The 23,163-nt window shown below is 37.4% G+C and overlaps 1 pseudogene; it reads left to right on the top strand.

The window, feature by feature from the left end:
• The first annotated feature begins 9,519 nt into the window (after positions 1-9,519).
• Positions 9,520-10,421, top strand: LOC124107775 (vomeronasal type-1 receptor 4-like; annotated as a pseudogene).
• Positions 10,422-23,163: the final 12,742 nt, after the last annotated feature.

Here is a 23,163-nt window from a genome sequence, read left to right as displayed (position 1 = left end):
GGAGAAGTCATTAGACCATGGAAACATCAAGATTTAAACACATATATTAAATTATGTAGAGACATTAATGAACAAGGGCAAGTCTTGGCAGCTGCTGTACAATAGGCTTTAGAACAAGGGAATTGTAGCAGCTGCAGTAAACAGGTTTAGATGCCAGGCCAAAAACATGCTACAATTGTGAACAAACAGGACATTTTAAAAGGAATTGCCCCATAGGAGGAGGGTTTAACAAAACTAGGTATCAAAGGAGTAGAATACTGAGTATTTGCTCACAATGCCGTAGAAGGAGACATTGGGCTAATGAATGCCATTCTCAAACCACCATAGAGGGTACTCCATTATCAAAAATCAAACAATGACTAGGTGTCTATCCACGATATCGTGGAGAAAGGCATCGAGCTCCAAGCCAAAAAATGGACAGGGGGGACCAATGCTCCGGAGCCCACGACCACAAATATACAGGGCACTGGAGGAACCCAGCAACACCATCAGGGTAGTGCCCAGGTAGATCCCTCACTAGACAAACCAGAGAAAGCACAGGATTGGACATCTGTGCCTCCACCAGAACAGTACTAACTCCAGAGGTGGGAGTTCAAATCATTCCCACAGGGATAAAAGGGCCTCTTCCCAAAGGAACAGTAGGCTTATTATTGGGATGCAGTTCTTCTACTCTAAAAGGACTTATGATAAGTCCTGGAGTAATTGATCCCGATTATGAAGGTGAAGTAAAATTTATAGCCAGTTCTCCAAGAGGTATATCAGTAATTTCACCAGGAGATAGAATACCACAGTTATTAATAATACCCAGCCTACATGATAAATTTTCCGGTCGGACTGTAGAAAGAGGTTCCAGGGGATCAGGCTGCACAGGTGTAGATTGGGCTATGCTGTCTTTAAATTTAGATTCTGCCCCATGCTAAAACTAACTATTCAAGGACACGAATTTAATGGACTACTGGATACAGGTGCAGAACTTAGCATAATCTCTCGTCAAGAATGGCCAAAATATTGGCTGTTACAACAAGTCACTCAAATGATTCAAGGCCTAGGAGTGGCAACTAATCCCCATAGAAGTGCAATGGTATTAGATTGGGAGGATCCTGAAGGATATAAGGGAACAATACAGCCATATGTATTGGATCATCTTCCCATAAATTTATGGGGATGAGATGCCCTAATCAATTAGGACTAACAATAACAAATAACATAAATTCAAATGTGTCCACTATTATGGCTAGACAAGGTTTTATGAAAGGAAAAATATTACGAGAACAAGAACAAGGTAGAGCAGCACCAATACAAATAGATCAAGGAACAGACAGACATGGATTGGATTTTCAGGAGGGGTCACTGAGACAATAAAAATTACTTGGAAATCAGAAAGACCGGGTATGGGTTCCTCAGTGGGCCCTGACTAAAGAAAAGATAAAAGCAGCCCATGAACTGGTCAAACAACAATTAGTGGAAGGACATATACAACCTTCTGTATCTCCCGATAATACTCCCATTTCTGTCATCAAAAAGAAATCTGGTAAATGGATATTATTGCAAGATTTAAGAGCCATTAATAATGAGATGGTTATTATGGGACCTGCTCAATCAGGGATTCCTCAATTGTCTGCTTTGCCAAAAACCTGGTATGTTTTAGTTATAGATATTAAAGATTGTTTTTTTTTTTCAATTCCAATTCATCCTGAGGATAGTCCATGTTTTGCATTTACTATCCCTGCACTGAATCATGAAGGTCCTGATGAGAGATATGAATGGAAAGTACTCCCTCAAGGGATGGCTAACAGCCCAACTATGTGTCAAATTTATGTTAACAAAGTAATCCAGCCACTTAGAAATCAAAATCCTGAACTACAAATATTTCACTATATGGATGATGTATTATTAGCACACAAAGATAAAAACAAATTGTTAGAATGTTATGCCACACTTACAAACTTATAAAATATTATAATCTAGAGATAGCAATAGATAAAGTACAATTAAATTTTCCAATTAATTATTTAGGAGTTCTATTATCCTCAACCATGGTCTGTCCACCAAAAATTCAAATACGAGTAGATCAACTCAAATCACTTAACGACTTTCACAAGTTATTAGGAGACAAAAATTGGATAAGGCCTTATCTAGGTATACCAACAGGAGAGTTGGGACCTTTATTTGATATCCTAAAAGGTCCATCAGATCCAAATTCACCACGCATGTTAACGCCAGAAGCAAGAAAGCCATTAAAAATCATTGAAACATATATGCAAAATATGCATTTAGGTAGAATTGATATAAGTTTGCCTTTATTATTTATTGTACTACCAACAAAAAATATTCCTACAGGAGTATTTTGGCAAGGAGGTCCATTATTATGGATACATTTATCTTATTCTCCTAACACTATTCTTACTAGGTATCCTGAGGCTGTAGGACAATTAATACTCAAAGGAATAAAAGCAGCAAAGGGAGTGTTTGGAATTTCTCCCAATAAAATTATTACTCCATACACTATGAATCAAATTGATGAGTTAGCTAATGAGTTAAATACTTGGGCAATAATCATGTGCAAATCTAATATTTCATTTGATAACCACTTACCATCTAATCCTTTATTGTCTTTTTGGTCATTGCATCCTGTAATTTTTCCAAAAATGACAAGAAAAACACCTATCATGAATGCTCCAAATATATTCACTGATGGGTCAAATAGTGGTACAGCAGAAATAGTTACAGCTGATCAAACTTTTACATTTTTAGTACCCAAACAGTCAGCTCAAAAGGTAGAGATTAATGCAGTATTACAAGCTTTTGTGATGTTTAAAGATTCTGTATTTAATTTATTTTCCGATAGTCAGTATATTGTTAATGCTATAGTATCCCTTGAAGATGCTGGTAGGATTTCCCCTTCCTCTACTGTTTTCTCTTTGCTTTCCACTATACAAAGTCTAATCTGGGACAGAAAAGATCCATTCTTTATAGGACATATCAGGGCACATACAGGATTGCCTGGAGTGCTTAGTTTGGGCAATGATTTAGCAGATAAAACTACACATGACATACATATTTTCTCTGCACTAGAAGAAGCTATAAATTTTCATTAAAAGTTCCATGTCAATGCTAATACTTTACAAAAGCATTTTAAAATAACTAAGGAACAAGCTAGACAAATAATAAAACAATGTCAAAATTGTGTGACCTTTTTACCACAATTTAATCTTGGAGTCAATTCTAGAGGACTGATACCTAACCATATTTGGCAGATGGACGTCACACACTTGCCAGAATTTGGAAAATTAAAATATTTGCATGTTACAGTTGATACTTCTTCTGGATTTTTGATGGCCTCCCTTCATGCCGGAGAAAAAACTAAAGATATTATAGCTCATTGCTTACAAAATTTTGCCACTGTGGGCATTCCAAAACAGTTAAAAACAGATAATGCCCCTGTTTATATTTCTACCTCTTTTAAACAATTTTGCTCATCATTTGGCATTACTCATATAACAGGAATCCCATACAATCCACAGGGACAAGGCATAGTTGAAACAGCTCATCAAACTATTAAAATGTACTTATTAAAGCAAAAAGAGGGAATTGGGAAGGGGTATATATTCCCCAAAGATAAACTTAAAATAACCCTTTTTACTCTAAACTTTTAAAATTTGGATTCATCAGGACTTAGTGCTGCGGAAAGGCATATGTGTCCAAAAAATGTACATAAGCCCAAAGTACTTTGGAAGGATATTCTAACAGGACAATGGAAAGTTCCTGACCCAGTAGTTGTCTGGAGTTGGGGGTCTGTTTGTGTGTTTCCACAGGGAGAACAGCAGCCAATTTGGATTCCAGAGAGATTAACTAAGGTCCTGACCCAGTGATTGTCTGGAGTCGGAGGTCTGTTTATGTGTTTCCACAGGGAGAACAGCAGCCGATTTGGAGTCCAGAAAGATTAACTAAAGCAATTTCTACAGACCAAAAAGAAGATGATTTGGCTAAAATCCATAACAACTGATATCCAAAACTCGAGTTTGGCTATTCTTACATCTGTGACAGAACCAGGATGCATTTTTCAATATCTATTTTATTATTGCTCTTTCCCACATCATGAAGTTCTATTTTGTTTTTTGAGCTCATACACACCTAGGTTAATGTTTTGCTGATGAAGTGTTTTTTGTGTTTTGTCTTTTTGTTTGTTTTGACATTTTTAAAATATAACACTTTAGGTGGAGTGATTTAGCAAAGATTGCAGAATAGGAGGGTTTTAATCTTAATCTCTTGCAAAAGCTTTGATTTTTGACAACTCCCCACTGAGGAGTAAAACAAACAAACAAACAAACAAAAAATAGCCAGAATTCAGGGTTAAGAAATTCCATTTCCCCTTTATGTGTATTCTTCTTCCCCAGTGGGGAACAGTAGTGAGGGCTTCCTGTTTTTCCATGCAGGAGAGAAAAATGTATTGTATAAACAGTTGGTGGCCCACTGACCAAGAGTCCTCTTCCTCTTGTGCCATCTTCAACACTGAGGATGAGGTGCAGTGAGTGGTTAGGAGAGCGTGAGCAGCAATGGGAAGTTTTGAGCACTACTGATAACTATGAGGGCTCCTCTACAGGTCTGCCCACTAGCTGATGGGGCCCCTTGTCCATGGGCCAGCCCGACTTTCCACCAAGCACTCCAGATGCTCCACCTGCCTCACTTCCCTCTCTGAGCACTCCCCAGTGAAGAGTGAGTGAAATCTTCTCCACTAGACAGCTGGCCCTTCTTCAGAGCTGGCAAAAGAGGAACAGAGTGTGCATTTCAGGATATACCCCTAGGGAAATCCAACAGAAGGCAATCAGCTCTAGCCTGGTTTTAGGATCTGGGAAGATGATATAGAGTCTTCCCCACTGCCCTGCTTCCCCAAGGTATAGTTGAGAAGTAAATCTGTGGCAAAACGAATACAAAAACATATCAAAAAGACAGTGCACCACAATCAAGTAGGGTTCATCCCAGAGATGCAAGGTTGGCTCAAAATACGGAAATCGATATATGTAATTCATCACATCAATAAACTCAAAGATAAAAATCAAATGATCATCTCAAGAAATGCAGAGAAAACATTTGACAAAATACAGCACCCCTTCATATTCAAAACACTAGAAAAACTAGGGATATCAGGAGAATATCTCCACAATGTAAAAGCTATCTATGCCAGGCCCCAGGACAACATCATTCTCAATGAAGAAATATTGAAAGCATTCCCTCTAAAAAGTGGAACAAGACAGGATGACCTTTTTCACCACTTCTATTTAACATAGTTCTTGAAACACTGGCCAAAGCAATTAGACAGATGAAGGAAATTAAAGGGATATGAATAGAAAAAGAAGAACCTAAAATATCACTATCTGCCAACAATATGATTCTATCCTAGAAGACCCAAAACATTTTACCAGAAATGTTCTAGAGCTAATAAATGAATTCAGCAAAGTAGCAGGATTTAAAATCAATACCCATAAATCAAAGGCATTTCCATATATCAGTGACAAATCCTCAAAAGAGAAACTAGGAAAACCATGCCATTTACAATAGACTCAAAATAAAATACAAAAAAATACTTGGAATCAATTAGAGGTGAAAGACCTCTACAATGAAAACTACAGAACGCTAAACAAAGAAATTAATGAAGACCTTAGAAGATGGAAAGATCTACCTTGATCTTGGATAGACAGAATTTATATTGTCAAAAAGACCATACTACCAAAAGCACTATACAGATTCAATGCAATATCAATGAAAATCCCAATGAAATGCCTCATAAAAGTAGAAAAAGCAATCATGAAATTCATCTAGAAAAATCAAAAACCCAGAATAGCTAAAGCAATCCCTAGCAAGAAGAGTGAAGCTGGTGGCTTTACTATTCCAGACCTTAAATTATACTATAGAGCCATAGTAACAAAAATGACATGATATCAGCACCCACATATACCTGTAGATCAATGGTACAGAATAGAAGACACAGAGACTAACTCACATAACTACAGTTATCTTATATTAGACAAAGGCACCAAAAACATATATTGGAGAAAAGATAGCCACTTAAACAAATGGTGCTTAGAATACTGAGAATCACATGTAACAAAATGCAATTAAACCTCTATTTCTCATCATGCACAAAACTCAACTCAAAGTGGATCAAGAACCTAGGAATTAAACAAGAGATTCTGTGCCTAATGGAAGAAAAAGTAGGCCCAAATCTCCATCATGTCAGATTAGGCCCCAACTTCCTTAATAAGACTCCTATAGTACAAGAATTAAAACCAAAAATCAATAAATGGGATGGATTCAAACTAAAAAGTTTCTTCTCAGAAAAAGAAACAATCATTGAGGTGAATAGAGAGCCTACAGAAGAGAAACAAATCTTTACCACAAGCACATCAGATACAGCACTAATCTCTAGGATATATAAATCACTCAGAAACCTTAACACAAATAACCCAATCAATAAATGGGCCAAGTAACTGAACAGACACTTCTCAGAAGAAATATATATATATATATATATATATATATATATATATATATATATGTTTAGCATCTCTAGCAATTAGAGAAATGCAAATCAAAACTACTCTAAGATTTCATCTCTCTCCAGTCAGAATGGCAGTTATCAAGAATGCAAACAACAATAAGTGTTGGCGAGGATGTAGGGGAAAAAGGTACACTCATACATTTCTGGTGGAACTGCAAATTGGCGCAGTCAATATGGAAAGCAGTATGAAGAATCTTTAGAAAACTTGAAATGGAACCATCATTTGACCCAGTTATCCCACTCTTCAGTTTATATCCAAAGGTCTTAAAAACAGCATACTACAGAGATTCAGCCACATTAATGTTTATAGCAACACATTTCACAATAGCTAAATTGTGGAACCAACCCATATGCCCTTCAATAGATGAATGGATAGAAAAACTTTGGCATACATACACACAATGGAATATTACTCAGCATTAAAAGAGAATAAAATCATGGCATTTGCAGATAAATCGATGGAGTTGGAGAATATAATGCTAAGTGAAGTTAGCCAATCCCTCCAAAAAACAAATGCTGAATGTTTTCTCTGATATAAGGATGCTGATTTATAATGGAGGTAGGTGGGGAGCTTGGGGGGAATAGATAAATTCTAGATAGGGCAAAAGGATCAGAGGGGGAGGGAGGGGCATGGGGGTAGAAAAGATGGTGGAATGAAATAGACATCATTACCCTAAGCACATGCATGAAGACATGAATGGTGTGACTATACTTTGTATACAACCAGAGATATGAAAAATTGTGCTCTACATATGTAATATGAAGTGTAATTGATTCTGCTGTAATTTATAACTAATTAGAATAAAAATAAATAAAAAACAGAGTCAATTTCAACTAATACTTTCTGTTTCTTACCAGAGCAACAAAGCACTAATTACTGAAAATCCTGCACATAAAAATGGTGCACAATTTTTAAAGGTAACTATACTTGTTTTTGGTAAGTGTCCCTTGGGAAGACAGTTTTCAGCAGTGTCCTCAAATTCCCAAACCTGTATGTCCATTGCTACTAGAGACACAGTGATGACAGCAGGTCTGAGGGGAGGGGAGGTCACAGAGTCTGATACTCATATCTCAAAAGCTGGCAGCCTCCTTGCAGTAGGTTCTTATTCACAGAGGCCTCTGCACTGCGGTCACCATCCTGGTAAAGAGAAAGCCTGTGAGTAAGGCAATGGCAGTGTGAGAGCAGCATCTGGGAGAAAAGACCATCTCAGGAGTCTGGGTAAGTGATCACGTAATATCAGGGAACTCTGGATTGAATCCAATAGCATTTCAGAGCCACCGAGAAAGTAGAACAGTTGCTAAAGAATGGACTCAAGACAGAAAATATAAATGGGTTTCCAACCCCAGCCCCAGTTCCTTACTTACAGCTCCTAATTTAACTAATGTGATCCTCACTGACAGTGATTGGTGTGGTTTAATCCAAGTAAAACTGACAACTGATTCTCAAGGTGCAGAAGGAGATTGTTTTAAAATCAGTCTCCTGTTCAGCCTCCATGAAAAGAATCCTAGCCTGGATTCTAGAGATGAACGAAGAGTCTCTTCGTGCCTGTTGTATGGAGTAGAAAGTTCACAGGAATTTTCTAGCCCTGTGTGGGAAGTGATTGATGGTGATGCTTGAGCTGAATGTTTTCTGTGACTCTGGGCATGATGCAGTTAATGCAGACAGTCCTGAAACCATCAGTGCCCTATTGTAATGGTGAGGCTATTTACATCTTAGCCTGGTAAGCAACGTGTATGAAAAAGGAGCTAAATTATCATGGGTATTCCAGCATTATCTGCCAGATATATATCACCCTGCTTCTGTTTAAAAACATTCTCTGCATGGTAACTAATGCACCATGGTTTAGGGTATGACCATGGAGCAGACCTGCATTGTGGTGGGGGCACGTGGAAGATCTCTTCACCTTCCGCTCAGTTTTACATGAACATAAAAGTGTGCTAAAGAATAAATCTTCTAATTTGATCTCTAAATTGAAAATTAATTATTGCAGTTTTTTAAAAGCACAAGGCTTCAGTCTGTACCTAGGCCACATTGCATAGTGTAATATCACTCACCAATCTTGCTCTGTGATAACAGTTTTGCTTAACTCAGGTGTTAACTAATCCATGCATGTATCATCTGAAATCAGTAACACTTTGTTTCTACTCTACACTCTCTTATCGGATGTTGGTGCCTTGTGTCCTAAAGCTTGGCATGGCATGAGGTTGTCACAAATTCCTGTGATAGGTGCTGTTGCTCTTTATTCCTAACACACAGCCTTGTGAGTCACGGGATAGCTGCCCTGATATGGAGTCAGTTCTGCCTATTGCACGTAAATCACCACGTGGCAGCTGTCTGCAGTGCTTTAGTTCCCTCAGTGCATCTGCAGATATTAAAATATCTAAGTATTTCCTAATAATAATAGATATCAGCCTATAGTATTCTATAGTCATTATAAGCATCAAAACATATTACAATAAGAAATTATAAAATACTATGAATTTAGCATATAATAGGAATGTTGAAAAACAAAAGTAAATATAGAACTAGATTGTTTGAAGAACACAGATGAAAAGCCTTTAGGATGGTGGTTCACTGAAATCTCTGTTTCCACTCAGCCAACTGCAAGACCTTTCCATGTCCCTAATCAGGATTTGAATTTGGATAGACACTTAACCGCTGAAGGTTCAAGTTCCTGGTCATTATAGAAAGTCATCTCAGCACCTACCCTAGGTTCTGAAGATCCATGAAGTCTCACCACATGTGTTCCCTACATAGCAGCAAAGTGTGCATCATTCATGTTTTAAAAATGTATAGAAATCATTTAGAAATAGCCTAGTAAATGAAAAACTTTAAGTAGATTTTCACAGTGGAACCTCAGGAGAGTGGGCAATTATGGGTTTTGGTTGAAAGGATATGTGCAGCCCAGGCTTCCTCTTTCTGCAGGACCCTCTAGATGGGACAGCAGGGAACTGGCAGGATGGCAGGCAGTGATGTGGCTGTAGGCATCATCTTCCTGGCACAGACTGTGGTTGGAGCTCTGGGCAATTCCTCTCTTCTCCTCCATTACCTGGTCCTTTACTTCACTGGGTGCAGGGTAAGACACACAGACTTGATTCTTCAGCACTTGATTGTGGCCAACTTGTTAACTCTCCTGTGTAAAGGAGTTCCCCACACAATGGCAGATTTCATTTTCAAATTTTCCCTTGGTAATATTAAATGCAAACTGCTTTTCTATGTTTTAAGGGTGGGCAGGGGTGTGTAACCATGTGTCTCCTGAGTGTCTTCTAGGTCATCACCATCAGCCCCAAGGACTCTAGATGGGCAGGACTTAAAGTGAAAGCTCCCAGGTACATTGGATCCTTCATACACCTGAGCTGGATTCTGTATATGCTTATAAATATTATTGTTCTCATATACATGACTGGAAAATGGAGCAACACAACAATAACAGACCTAAAAGATTTTGGATACTGTTCTGCCATTCGTCCTGACATAACCACAGACTCACTCTTTGCAGCACTGGTGACATTCCCTGATGTCGTGTGTGGGGGACTCATGCTCTGGGCCAGCAGCTCCATGGTGCTCATCCTGCACAGGCACAAGCAGAGAATGCAGCATGTTCATAAGAGCAGCTCCCCCAGGTCCTCCCCCGAGTCCAAGGCCACCAAAACCATTCACCTCCTGGTGAGCACCTTTGTCTCTTTGTACACACTTTCCTGCATCTTTCAGGTTTGTGTGACTCTTTTGTCTAATCCCAGCAGGTTCTTGGTGAACACAGCTGCAATAGTTGCTGGGTGTTTTCCAGCTGTCAGCCCCTTCCTGCTCATGAGCAGATACTCCAGTGCATCCTGGCTCTGTTTTGCCTCTCATTCTTTTTAAAAAATTTGTTTTTAGTTGTAGATGGACACGATGCCTTTATTTAATTCATTTATTTACGTCGTGCTGGGGATCGAAACTAGGAATTCATACATGTGAGGCAAGTGCTCTACCACTAAGCCACAACCCCAGCCCTTGTTTACTCATTCTTATCCACAAAAATATAAGCACTGAATTAGTCATATCACCTGAGTGGTGGTTTACACACCTACATTTATATGTTATAAATGTGTGCATGTGAGTTTGTATGTGCATTTGTGAATATGAGCATGTGCGCATGCATTTCACTTTGATTGTTATTTTTCATCAAGTGATAATTCCGTAAAATTTTATGTGTCAAATGTGAATTTTATATTTAATAACTATGGAACTATTTCAAAATGATTTCACATAAAATCAATTTTCACATTTTCTTGCTATTCTGCTGGCTTATTCTGTTAGAAGATGTTGAATGAACTTTTCATTTGTCTACTATGAATCTATATGTATGACATGAGGTACTGTTTTTTATCATTACAAATGGTTTTTAAATTACTGTTATGTACCTTCAAAACGGTCTTATGTATAATTCAGGCATAAATTGCTCAATTATATTTTATAAAGAACACACACTATGCCTTGCATTCAGCCACACATCGAAGTACAATCCTATCAATTTTTCTGTCAAATTTCTTTGTCTTCATGCCTGTACCATAATTATGTTCAAGAGGGACAAGCATGTGCCATCTAGATAGATAGATCACTTTCATTTTTTTTTTTTTTTTACTTTCTATAAAGGGAACTGTTCAGCATGAACGCTTTTATATTTGACTTTGAAAATTTGATACGCATTAAAGTTTGTATTTTCACATGTGGTCAGTGATAGAATTCTACTGCAGGAATATCAAATAATTTGTCCTTCCTCTCTTGACACATGAGTGCTATGGTATGGATATGATTGGAATTTTTCCCCCAAGTTCCATGTGTGGGAATCCTTGTCCCCAGTGTGATAGTGTTGGAGATGGTGGAATCTTTGAGAAGTAAAGGCAAGTAGAAGAAGGTTGGGAGGTCACCCTGGAGGGGATAAATGATGATCTCATGGAATATATCAGCTCCCACGAGAATGAGTTTTCTTACAGCAAGTGCATCTGTCTCCATTGTCTTGCTCCTTGTCCTTCCCTGTGGTCTCTTCTGCAAGTGCTCCCACCATTGTGATTCCATCTGCTGAGAGGCCCTCACCAGGCTGAGTGGAGGCTGGCACAGTGTTCTCGACTCTCCAGAACTTCAGTGAAACAAATTTCTTTGTCAAGTTACCCAGACTTAGGTTTTGGTTATTGCAACAGAAAAACATAAATATAATGTATCATGATGACAGCTCTCATGCAGGTTCACAATGTGATTTGATGATAATTATATGAATTTCTGTTGGTGTGTGTGTCATGCTGCCTTCAGGGGTCAAGTTTTATACCTACTTGGCATTAGGATATATTGATAAAAGAGTCTACCAAACGTTTGTATGAATTTCCACCATGTAGGTTCTCCTATTTTAGTAAATATCATTTGATATGTCCTTTTTTAGAGTTAATAATTTATATTCTGTTAAACATAGTATGCTAATATAAAACCTATGATAAGTTCTTCTTCATTTTCTTCAAAGACATCAATTCATACCTTGAGAATTTACATCAGCAAACTATCAGAATCAGCTTTTTATATGTGTTGATAGTGATTTAAGTCTTTTTAAAGAAGCAAACAATGAATTTCAACGTGTTCTGAAAATGTTGCATTAAATATTTTTTTTCTGATTAGTCATAAGATATTCTATATTTTAAAATGTCTGAGAAAATATTTTGAGAGTTTTTGCCATGAGTTATTCTAGCTGTTTGAGGAAATAAATATGCATACTCTGATTTGAAGATTGACAAATATGCACACTGTATTCTAATATCCTGTGGTACCTTATAAATATGTACATTTTTTAAAGATTCAGATAAAAATAAATAAATTTAGCTGGGCAGAATGGTGTATACTTGTAATCTAAGTGGCCTGGGAGGCTGAGGTAGGAGGATCACAATTTCAAGGTCATCCTCAACATAAGTAACTTTGCAACATCCTTACTCAAAATAAAAATAAGTGATGGGAAAGTAGCTCAGTGGTAAAGCACCACTGGAATCAATACCTGGCACTGTTGCTGCTGCTACTACTACTACTAATAATAATAATAAATTAATAAATTAATTTAAAATATTTCTTTCTCACAGATTCATTGAGTGCTCACATACTTACCATTTTCAGTGTCAGTAATAATATGAAAAATCCCTCTCATACTTCTTATCTCTGACTGTCTCTTCAGCTGCCACTCTGTGCCTTCCGCATTAAGGGCCCATGTAAATACACTAGGTCAACCAGATTATTTGAGCATCCCCTTTCTTGAGATCAGGCAATCCGTAAACCCCACGTAACCGATCATAACCTCAGGAGTGACTACAGACCATTCTCCAAGTCGCCTTGGAACAACCCTTTCACAGGGCACGTTTTCATTTGTAGTTCTCAGGATAACTGTAGAGTGTGCTGAGAAGGTAACATGATAAGACAGGAAGGGACTAGATGGAACAGCGCAGCCTCTGTTCTAATTTTCCCTAGAATCAGGACACCCTTTAAGGGTTTAGTGAGTCATGTGATTCTAGGCCATAAAACCCAGGGAGTGCCACTTTCTGGGGTCCTCCAGCTGTGGTGTAAGTGGAGCACATTCAGATGAAACTAAGACCTCTGTGAGGAGCCTTCATGAGTGCTGTGGACAAGCTTGGAATGCATCCCTTCATGAGTGCTGTGGACAAGCTTGGAATGCATCCTAAGCTTCTGCTGTCCCTTGCTTATCTATCTGTAAGTAGTAAACCTGCTTCACTCTTCTTGCTAGGTATTGCTTTGGCTATTATGGGTCTCTCATTTTTCCAGATGAATTTCATGATTGCTTTTTCTATTTCTTTGAAGAATGTCATTGGGATTTTGATTGGAATTGCATTAAATCTGTATAGTGCTTTTGTTAGTGTGATCATTTTGGTAATATTAATTCTTCCTAAGAACAGGGGAGGTCTTTTCATCTTCTAAGGTCTTCTTTAATTTCTTTCTTTAGCATTCTGTAGTTTTCACTGTAGAGGCCTTTTACCTCTTTTGTTGATTCCCAAGTATTTTTTTTTTGAGGTTATTGTAAATGAAGTAGTTTTCCTAATTTCTATTTCAGAGTGTTCCTCACTGATGTACAGATGTGCGTTTGATTTATGACTGTTGACTTTATATACTGACACTTTGCTGAATTCATTTTTTAGTTTTATTTTTCTGGTAGAACCTTTCAGATCCTCTAAGTATAGAATCATGTCATCAGCAAACAGTGACAGTTTCTTTTCTTATTTGTATCCCTTTAATTTCTTTCTTCTGCCTAATTGCTCTGGCTACAGTTTCAAGGACTGTGCTTAATAGAAGTGGTGAAAGAAGGCATCTCTGTTTTGTTTCAGTTTTTAAAGGGAATACTTTCAATCGTTCTCCATTTAGAATAATGTTGTCCTTTGGTTTAGCATAGATAGCTTTTGCAATGTTGAGATATGTTCCTATTATCCCTAGTTTTTCTAGTGTTTTGAACATGAAGTGGTGCTGAATTTTGTTGAATGTTTTTTCTTACCCTTAAGTCTATTGATGTGATGAATTACATTTATTGATTTTTGTATGTTGAACCAATCATTCATTCCTGGGATGAACCCCAGTTGATCACTGTGCACTCTTTTTTATATGTTTTTGTATGCAATTGGCCGGTATTTTACTGAGAATTTTTGCATTTATGTTCATCATGGATATTGGTCTGAAGTTTTCTTTCCTTCACGTGTTTTTGTCTGGTTTTGATATCAAGATGATGCTAGCTTTATAGAATGAGTTTGGAATGGTTCTCTCCTTTTCTATTTCACGGAATAATTTGAGAAGTATTGGTATTAGTTCTTCTTGGAAGGTCTTGTAGAACTCTGCTGAGAATTTGTCTGATTTTGGACTTTTCTTTGTTGATAGACTTTTGATGCTGTCTTCTATTTCATTGTTTAAAATCAATGTGTTTAAATTGTATATGTCCTCCTGATTCTGTTTGGGTAGAATATATGTCTCTAGAAATTTGTCAATATCATCAAGATTTTATTTCTTAGTGGAGTACAAGTTTTCAAAATAATTTCTAATTGTTTTCTATATTTTAATAATGTCTGCTGTGATATTTTCTTTTTCATCATGTACGTTAATAATTTGAGTTTTCTTCCTTCTTCATTAGTGTGGCTAAGAGTTTATCAATTTTTATTTATTTTTTTCAAAAAAATTTTTGCTTTGTCAATTTTTAATTTTTTTTCAATTTTATTGATTTCAACTCTGATTTTAATTTACTGTCTTCTACTACTTTTGGTGTTAATTTGTTTTTATTTTTCTAGGGCTTTAAGATGTTGTCATTTATTTGTTAACTTTTTTTAATTCTTTTGATGAATGAGCTCAATGCAATAAATTTTCCTCTTAGCACCGCCTTCATAGTGACCCAGAGATTTTGATATGCTGCATTGGTGTTCTCATTTACCTCTAGGATTTTTTTATCTCCATTCTGATGTCTTCTGCTATCCATTTCTCATTCAGTATCATGTTATTTAGTTTCCAGGTGTTGGAGTAGCTTCTATTTTTACTTTATCATTGATTCCTAGTTTAATTCTATGATCTGATAGAATACATGTAGTATCTTTATTTTTTATTTTATTCTTTTTTTGTATTTTCTTAGAGTTGCTTTGTGGCATAATATATGGTCTATTTTAGAGAAGGAGCCATGTGCTGTTGAGAAGAAAGTGTGTTCCCTCATTGATAGATGAAATGAACTATGTATGTCTGTTAAATCTAAATTATTGATTGCATTACTGAGTTCTATAGTTTTTTTTTTTTGTTGTTGTTGTTGTTGTTTGTTTTGTTTAGCTTTTGTTTGCATGATCTACCCTGTGGTGAAAGAGGTGTGTTAAAGTTGCCCACTATTATTGTGTTGTGATCTATTTGACTCTTGAGATTGAGAAGAGTTTGTTTGATGAATGCTAGATGCTCCATAGTTATGGGCACATATATTTATAATTGTTATGTCTTGTTGATGTCTGTTTCCTTTAGTCAGTCTGCAATGGCCTTCTTTATCCCCTTTGACTAACTTTGGCTTCAAGTCTACTTTATTTGATATGAGGATGGAAACCACTGCTTGTTTACATGTCCCATGTGCACGATATGTTTTTTCCCAACCTTTCACCTTAATGTCTTTTCATGTCTATGTATGTCTTTTCTTATGAGTCTTTTTGTAAGCAGCATATTGTTGGATCTTTTTAAAAAATCCAATCTGCCAGTCTACTTCTTTGGATTGATGAGCTTATTAGGCCATTAACATTCAGGGTAATACATGTATATGTACAGTTCATGTGTATGTACATGTATGTATATATACAGTATATATGTTTGTATATATATTGTTGCCATCCTTAAACACACACTAACCATGCTCTGCATTCAGTCTTCAGGGTTCACTCATGCTTTAGCTGAAAATCTGAACCTGGTGATGATCCTCTCCCACTTCCCCACACTGCCTACTGGCTGACTCCTTTCACTCTCTGCTTCCTTAACTTCAACAGCTTTGGGTTTTGCACAGAATTGGTCTCGTGTAGCATTTGGTGTTCTGTGTCTGGCATGCTGCACCTACCATGGTAACCTCCAGACATATACATGATGTTGCAAATGAAAGGGTTTTTGTTTCCACATGTGGCTATGTAAATATTGCTGCAATGGTGTGGGAGTGCAGATGACTTCTGGCTCTGTACCCTGATGTATGATTGGTGGATCACATGTTATTTCTGTTTTTCATTGTTTGAGAAAAATCTCATGTTTTTTTTAATGACTGTATGAATTTCCTACCAAAATATGTACCAAGATTGTATTCCCTAACATTCTCACCAACTGGTATATTTTGAACTTCCAGAACTATCCTAATAGCGTAGGATATATGACAATGTCATTTGGATTTGCATTCCTCTCATGATTAGTGATATGGAGCTCCTTTACACATAGCTATATCCTATAGGGAACATTTTATTCAAGTGCTTCACTCACTTGTAGTGGGATTATTCCTATTTTTACCCTTGAACTTCTTCTGTCATAAAGATATCAACTTTCCATAGGATATTTTGCCTCCTGGAATTTTCTCCCACTCATAGTGTGTCTTAATTTTGCTAGATTCTTAGCAACAGTGGTTGCCAGGAACTAGGGGAATGGAGAAAAGGCAGTTCTGATCAGTGGGCATAAAGTTTCAGTCAAGCAGGATAAATAAGCTCTAGAAAGCTTCCTTACAACAAGGTATCTATGGTCAATAGAAATGTGCTGTACATTTAAATATTTGGTAAGATGATAAACCTTAAGTATTGTTACCATAAGAAATATTTTAACAAACAGTAAAAGAAAAACAAACAATAAAACAAAGAGAGAAGTGGGGAAATGTTGCTGGTTTCTCCTTTGATGCACAGGAGCCTTTAATTTTAACATAGCTCCACTTGTTCGGTTTTTCTTATGGTCCAAAGTTTGGTGCCTTATGGAGAAAGACCATTGTGAGGACAATAATATAGTCCTTTATCACATATTGTTTTAGGAGTTATATGGTGCCAGATTTCACATTTCAGTCTTTCATCCATTTGAAAGAGGTTTTTATGTACTGTAGAAGAAAAAGATCCAATCTCATTTGTTGGATGTGGATGTGTGGTTTTTCAAAATGCACTTATTGAAGAGAGTATTATGACTTTCTTGCATGTTCTTGCCATCCGTAGATGACTATGTAAGTGAGACCCTGCTCTGAGTGTCCCACATTCTATTTCATTGGTATCCCTGTCTGCTTTCATTACAATGTCTTTGTTATATAGTATGATGTTAGAGGTGTGACATCTCTAGCTGTGTTCTCACACTTTTATTTTTTTTAATAAGCTTTTGGGGCTTTTGTGGTTTCATTCTAATCATAGATTTGGTCTTTTGTAGTGAAAAGAACTGCAATGGAGATTTGAGAGAGATTTAATTGAACCTATAGTTCACTTTGGGTAGTATGGACATTTAATAATGTGGCTTCTCCTGATCCATGAATGTGAGATACCATTTTATTTGCTTGTGCTTCCTCCAATTTTTTTCATCAATTTCTTATAATTAGGGTAACACGGTAACACATTGTCCAGTAATACATGTCCATTTAAGGCCTCAAAGCCAGCCATTCATGTTAACTCCTTCTGGACGTTTAACAACCATTGCCCTTTTTCTTCTTCTGTTTGTTAGCATCCCAAGATGTGCACCACCACCTTATCCCCATGTACCTCTTTTAGCATGTCCTCTTTTTTTACTGCTCTGTCTCACATCTATGCAGTATTAATGCCTAAAACATTCTCGATTTCATATCCTAGGTCTTGACCTAAGTGGCCAACATCACAGCATTTATTAAGATGATTTACTATAAATATTGTCCTTGTAGGGTTGGACAGGATCAAAAATAATATAAAGGGCCCCTTTTCTGTGGCCACTCTTTGAGGCTCTCAAATTGTCATTATAGAAATGGTGTATCTGTCCTGTCAAAGCATCTGATCCTGCTGCTGTCATCGGTGAGGGTCCCATTTAGAACATGCTGTTACTTGTATGAATACCATTCTGTTTCTCCTTCCTGTCAGTAATGGGAGTTAATATTGGTAGAGTATATTTCCCTAAAAATATTTTGTATGAATTGGCATTGAATTGTACAAATGAGTCCAAATTAAGTAACTTGTATTTGTGCAGATGAGTCCAATGGCTTCCAAGGTGAATTATTAGCATCACATTCTTTTATATGTGAGTTTTTATATCCATCCCAGGTATTTTGTCTCATTCTATTTCTTGCCTATAGCTTAAAGAATGGTGCCACTCAGGAAAATGAATAGGAAGCAACTAAATTTGAGGTAGAAAACCACTCAAGGAAGCAAAGAATACAATGAACATGCATAGCTCACTGCCAGTCCTACACATAACAGACCTCAGTATTGTGTGCTTCCGTGGTGTGGGATGCTGTCTGCTTCCAGTAATCATAGATTATTGGAAGTAAAAGTATCTCCAAACTCTCCAGGATCCTATTAAGAGATGCTATGAAGATATTATCCCAAAAGATCTAAAATCAGCATCCTACAGTGAAATAGCTACCTCAATGTTTACGGCAGCACAATTCACAATAGCTAAACTATGGAATCAACCCAAATCCTGTCAATAGATGAACGGACTAAGAATTGTGATACACACACACACACACACACACACACACACACACACACACTGGAGCTCTACTCAGGCATAAAAATGAATGAAATTATGGCATTTACTGATAAATGGATGAAAATGGAGAATATCATGCTGAATGAAAGAAGCCAAACTCAGAAACTTGACATGTGGAAGGTAGGGTAAAATAAAGGAAAGAGGGAGGGAAGGACAGGATAACAGAGAGGGATAGATAGAATAGAGGGTTGGGAAAGGGGAGGCAATGCAGAACGAATTCTTTAAAAATCATGCTGTGTGCATATATAAATACACCACAGGGAATTTCACCTTTATACACAGGTAGAAAGAACCAAGGAAAGTAAACAGAAGCCTAGTAGAGGAAGGAGAATGGGAGAGTGGATGGAGGACTGGAGAGAGAAGGGGAGGGATCATGAGCTGAAATCGAACTCCATGCACGTATGAGTTTGTTGAAATGAACCCAACTACTATGTATAAATATAAAGCTCTAATTTAAAAAATAAAAAGAGATACTACGAAGAAACATGATTATTTTTGATAAGTGTCACCTGGGGAGAAAGTTTTCAGCAGTGTCCTCAGCTCCCCAAGCCTGCACACCCATTACTGCTGCAGCATCAGGGCTAATTGGTCCAAGGAGAGGGAAGGTCACAGTCACAGACCCACGTCAGAAGCTGGCTGCCTCCCTGCAGCACACATCCTGGTCACAGAGGCCTCAGCTCTGAGATCAACATCCTAGTAAAATAAATAACCAGGTGAGTATTTCCAATGTCAGTATGAAATGCAGATTGTCATGGAAAATCCATTTTAAGAATCTGAATAAGTGATCATATCAGAAAAAAAAAAGGATTCTGGAATGCACATGGTAAATATTAAAGCTACTCAGGAAAAGAAAAATTTCTGAATGGATTCACGCTCTAAAGAGAAATGGGGTTGCAGACCATGCACCAATCCCTGATAGCTCCTAATTTTACTTAATGTGATTTTTAGTGACAGTTTGTTGGATTAAACAACACTGATTTTCAAGATGTGTAAAGGTGTTGCCTCAAAATCAGACTGCTGCTCAGCCTCCCTGAGAGGAAACCTAGCCTAAATCTGCAAGATTTCAAGGGCTGGACCTATAGTCACTCAGGCTTCTTATAACAAGTAGGAAGAACTTACAGGAATCCGCTAGTCCTGTGTAGAAAGTGATCTGAGTGATGTTTGCTGGAATACAATGTTTTCTCTACATTGGGTAAAGACAGAATAGACACAGTAACTGTACCAATCCTGAAACCATCAGTGCTCTATGACTATGGTGAGGCCATTTCCCACTTAACATGGAAAGTAACATTTCAAGAAAATAGGATGAGTATTACAGGTGTGCAATACCAGTTATCAGATGGATGTCTTGTTTTTACCTGATTAAAAAATATTCGCCTGATTGTAGCAAATGCATCATTTGCTACATACAAGGAGAAGGCTAGCAGTGTGCAGGAAACATGTAGGAAATCTCTACCTGTGTTAAACTTTTTTAACCTAAATATGTTCTAAATAAAGAAGTCCTCTTCAATATGTACATTTTGAAAGACAGCTGTATTTGTGTTCTTACATGTACAATATAGACAAAAATCTACTATTTCAAGTTTTTAAATGCACAGGACTTCATGCCGTGGATATGACAGTTTGCATATAGGATTCCTATTCTAATATCAGTGATCAACCTTGTTTCCTTTATCTAGTTGTCCTTAAGTCAGTTATTAGTTAATACATAAGTATATCATCTGAAGAGAGTAAGAATTTTCTTCTACCCTCCACTCTTTCATCACCAGTTGTTGCAACATGTCCCAAAGCTTAGGACATGCTATATCATTGTGACACAATGCTTGTAATAGGTGCCATTGTGTTGTTTTCCTAACACACAACCATGGAGTAGCTGTCCCAATGTGCAGCCAGTCCCGCCTCACTTCAGGTAACTCACCATGGGACAGGTGCCTGCAGGGCTAGAGTTCCTTCAGTGTACCTGCAGTTATTAAAACACCTAAATGTCCCCCCCACCTCCCAATTGATATTGGTCCATAGAATGAACCTTTTTTAAAAATAATTTTTTAGTTGTAGATGAACACAATATTTTGTTTATTTTTATGTGGTGCCAGGATCAAACCCAATGCCTCACACATCCTTGGCAAGTGCTCCACCACTGAGCCACAACCCCGGCCCAGTCCATAGAATAAATCTTTACAAGCAAATGGAAACATATTAATATAAGAAGTTACAAAATACCACTAGTTTAGAATACATTAGGAATGTAGAAGAGCAAAAGTAAATATAGAACTGGATTGTCTGAACCTTTAGGAAAGCCTGGTGGTTCACTGAACTGTTTCAACTCAGCCAGTTCCAGGACCCTTCTCTGTCTGTCCCTAATAAGAATACAAATCTAGATCCCTAACCAGTGTGCTCAAGTTCTCCTCCTCTTTGGAAAGTCATCTCAGTGCCTGCCTTCTGTCATGAAGAATCAAGAAGTCACCATGTGCTGCCTTCATAGCAAGGATTTATTCACAATTAATGCCTTTAGATACACATAAAAATATTTATGAATTTAGAAATAGCCTTAAAAGAAGAAACATGAAAGTAAATTTTCAGAGCAGGAACTCCTGTGAGTGGGCAATGCTGGGTTTTAGTTGACAGGACAGGAGCAGCCCAGTCCTGTTCCCTGCCGGACCTCTTGTTGGCACAGGAGGGAACTGGCAGGACGGCAGCCAGTGCTGTGGCTGTAGGTATCATCTTCTTGTCACAGACTGTGGTTGGAGCTCTGGGCAATTCCTCCCTTCTCCTCCATTACCTGGTCCTTTACTTCACTGGGTGCAGGGTAAGACACACAGACTTGATTCTTCAGCACTTGATTGTGGCCAACTTGTTAACTCTCCTGTGTAGACGAGTTCCCCAGACAGTGGCAGCATTAGTTTGAAACATAGAAACTACTTTTCTTTCTTCACAGGGTGGGTAGAGGTTTGTCCATGTGCAGCACCTGCCTCCTCAACATTTCCAGGCCATCTCAATCACTACTGAGGACTCCGGGTTGGCAGAGTTTAACATGAAAGCTTCCAGTTATATGGGCCCCTCCATATGCTGAGCTGGATCCTGTACCTCCTTGTAAACATTCACTCTCTTATGTACAGTACTAAAAAATATAGTAGTAACAAAAAAAATCACCAGCCTAAGCAATTTTGGAAACTGTTCTGTTCATCATGATAAAACCCTAACCTCACTGCATGCAGCATTGCTAACATTCCCTGATGTCACAAAACCATCCTTCTCCTGATAATCACCTTTGTCTTTTATACAATTTCCTGCATCTTTCAAGTTTCCTTGGGTGTTGTTTATAATCCCAGCTTGTTCCTGATGAACACAGGTACAATATTGCTGGGTGACTGCCAGCTTTCAGCCCCTTTTCACTCATGAGGTGAGCCTCCAGAGCTTCTGCACCTTGCTTTGCCTGTACACAGACTCCTAGTGCAATGATAAATCAGTCACATTGTCAAGATGGCTGTAGCCACACAAAAACATACACATTTGTATACTGTATTCCCATGTATATTTGCATATGTTTTCATTCATGTACCGTCAAGATGTTGATTGTCCCTGAAGCAATTTAAGAAATTTTCACAGAAGTAAAAATTTTCAATTTTAAAAGACTCATAAAACAACAAAAATCTCTTTTAACATAAAATCCATTTTATTTGATGTCAATCTTACCATTGTAGTTGATTAACTGGTTACAATGTAATGAATATATCTTTCATCTATTTACTTCTACTCTTTTAGCTTAGCTTTTTCTTGAGTCAGATATGCTCCCCTTGTACCATAAGGCCTCCTATTCCAGCCTTTTTTCTTGGAAACCTATCCAAATGAATACAATCAAATAGTATTTGACTTTAAAAGAGCAGTTAGTCTTTTATCTTCATATAACCATGGACATCCTTTGGTAGAATTTACCTACAGATCTTGCGCTCTTCATGACACTTGTTTTATTTTCTTATTCTATTTTTTCTGTGTAATTTACTTTCTTCCATAATTCCACATTTTACCCCTTTTCTTTGATGGTGAATATTTACCACTCAGAAATTACAGCATATTTTTTGAAAACTAGTCATAGGGTAAATCATTTAGAATTTTTAGTCTCCACGTTGACAATATAAGGTTGTTGAAACTAATCTGTTTACCTTCTTTCAGTTTTTAATTGCCCATGTTTTTTAAAATAATTTTATGCACAGGCTGTGAATGTTCTCCTCAATGAGATCTGACTAACTTAACTTAACACAGCTCTGCATGCAGCTCCTATGTCAAAAAAGACAGCAAGGTCCTCTTCACTGATGCCACTTCTCTCCTTTCCCATCATGGTCCCTGGGTGACCACTATGTGACAGCTAACTACGTAAGTCTCTTTTTTTCTCTTTTATAATTTC

This window comes from Marmota monax, unplaced genomic scaffold (genome assembly GCF_021218885.2).
Source record: "Marmota monax isolate L192 unplaced genomic scaffold, Marmota_monax_Labrador192_F-V1.1 WCK01_AAM20220418_F8-fsc00160, whole genome shotgun sequence".
NCBI classification, from domain to species: Eukaryota; Metazoa; Chordata; class Mammalia; order Rodentia; family Sciuridae; genus Marmota; species Marmota monax.
The sequence above is the reverse complement of the archived record's forward strand: the minus strand, read 5'-3'. Positions and strand labels throughout refer to the sequence as shown.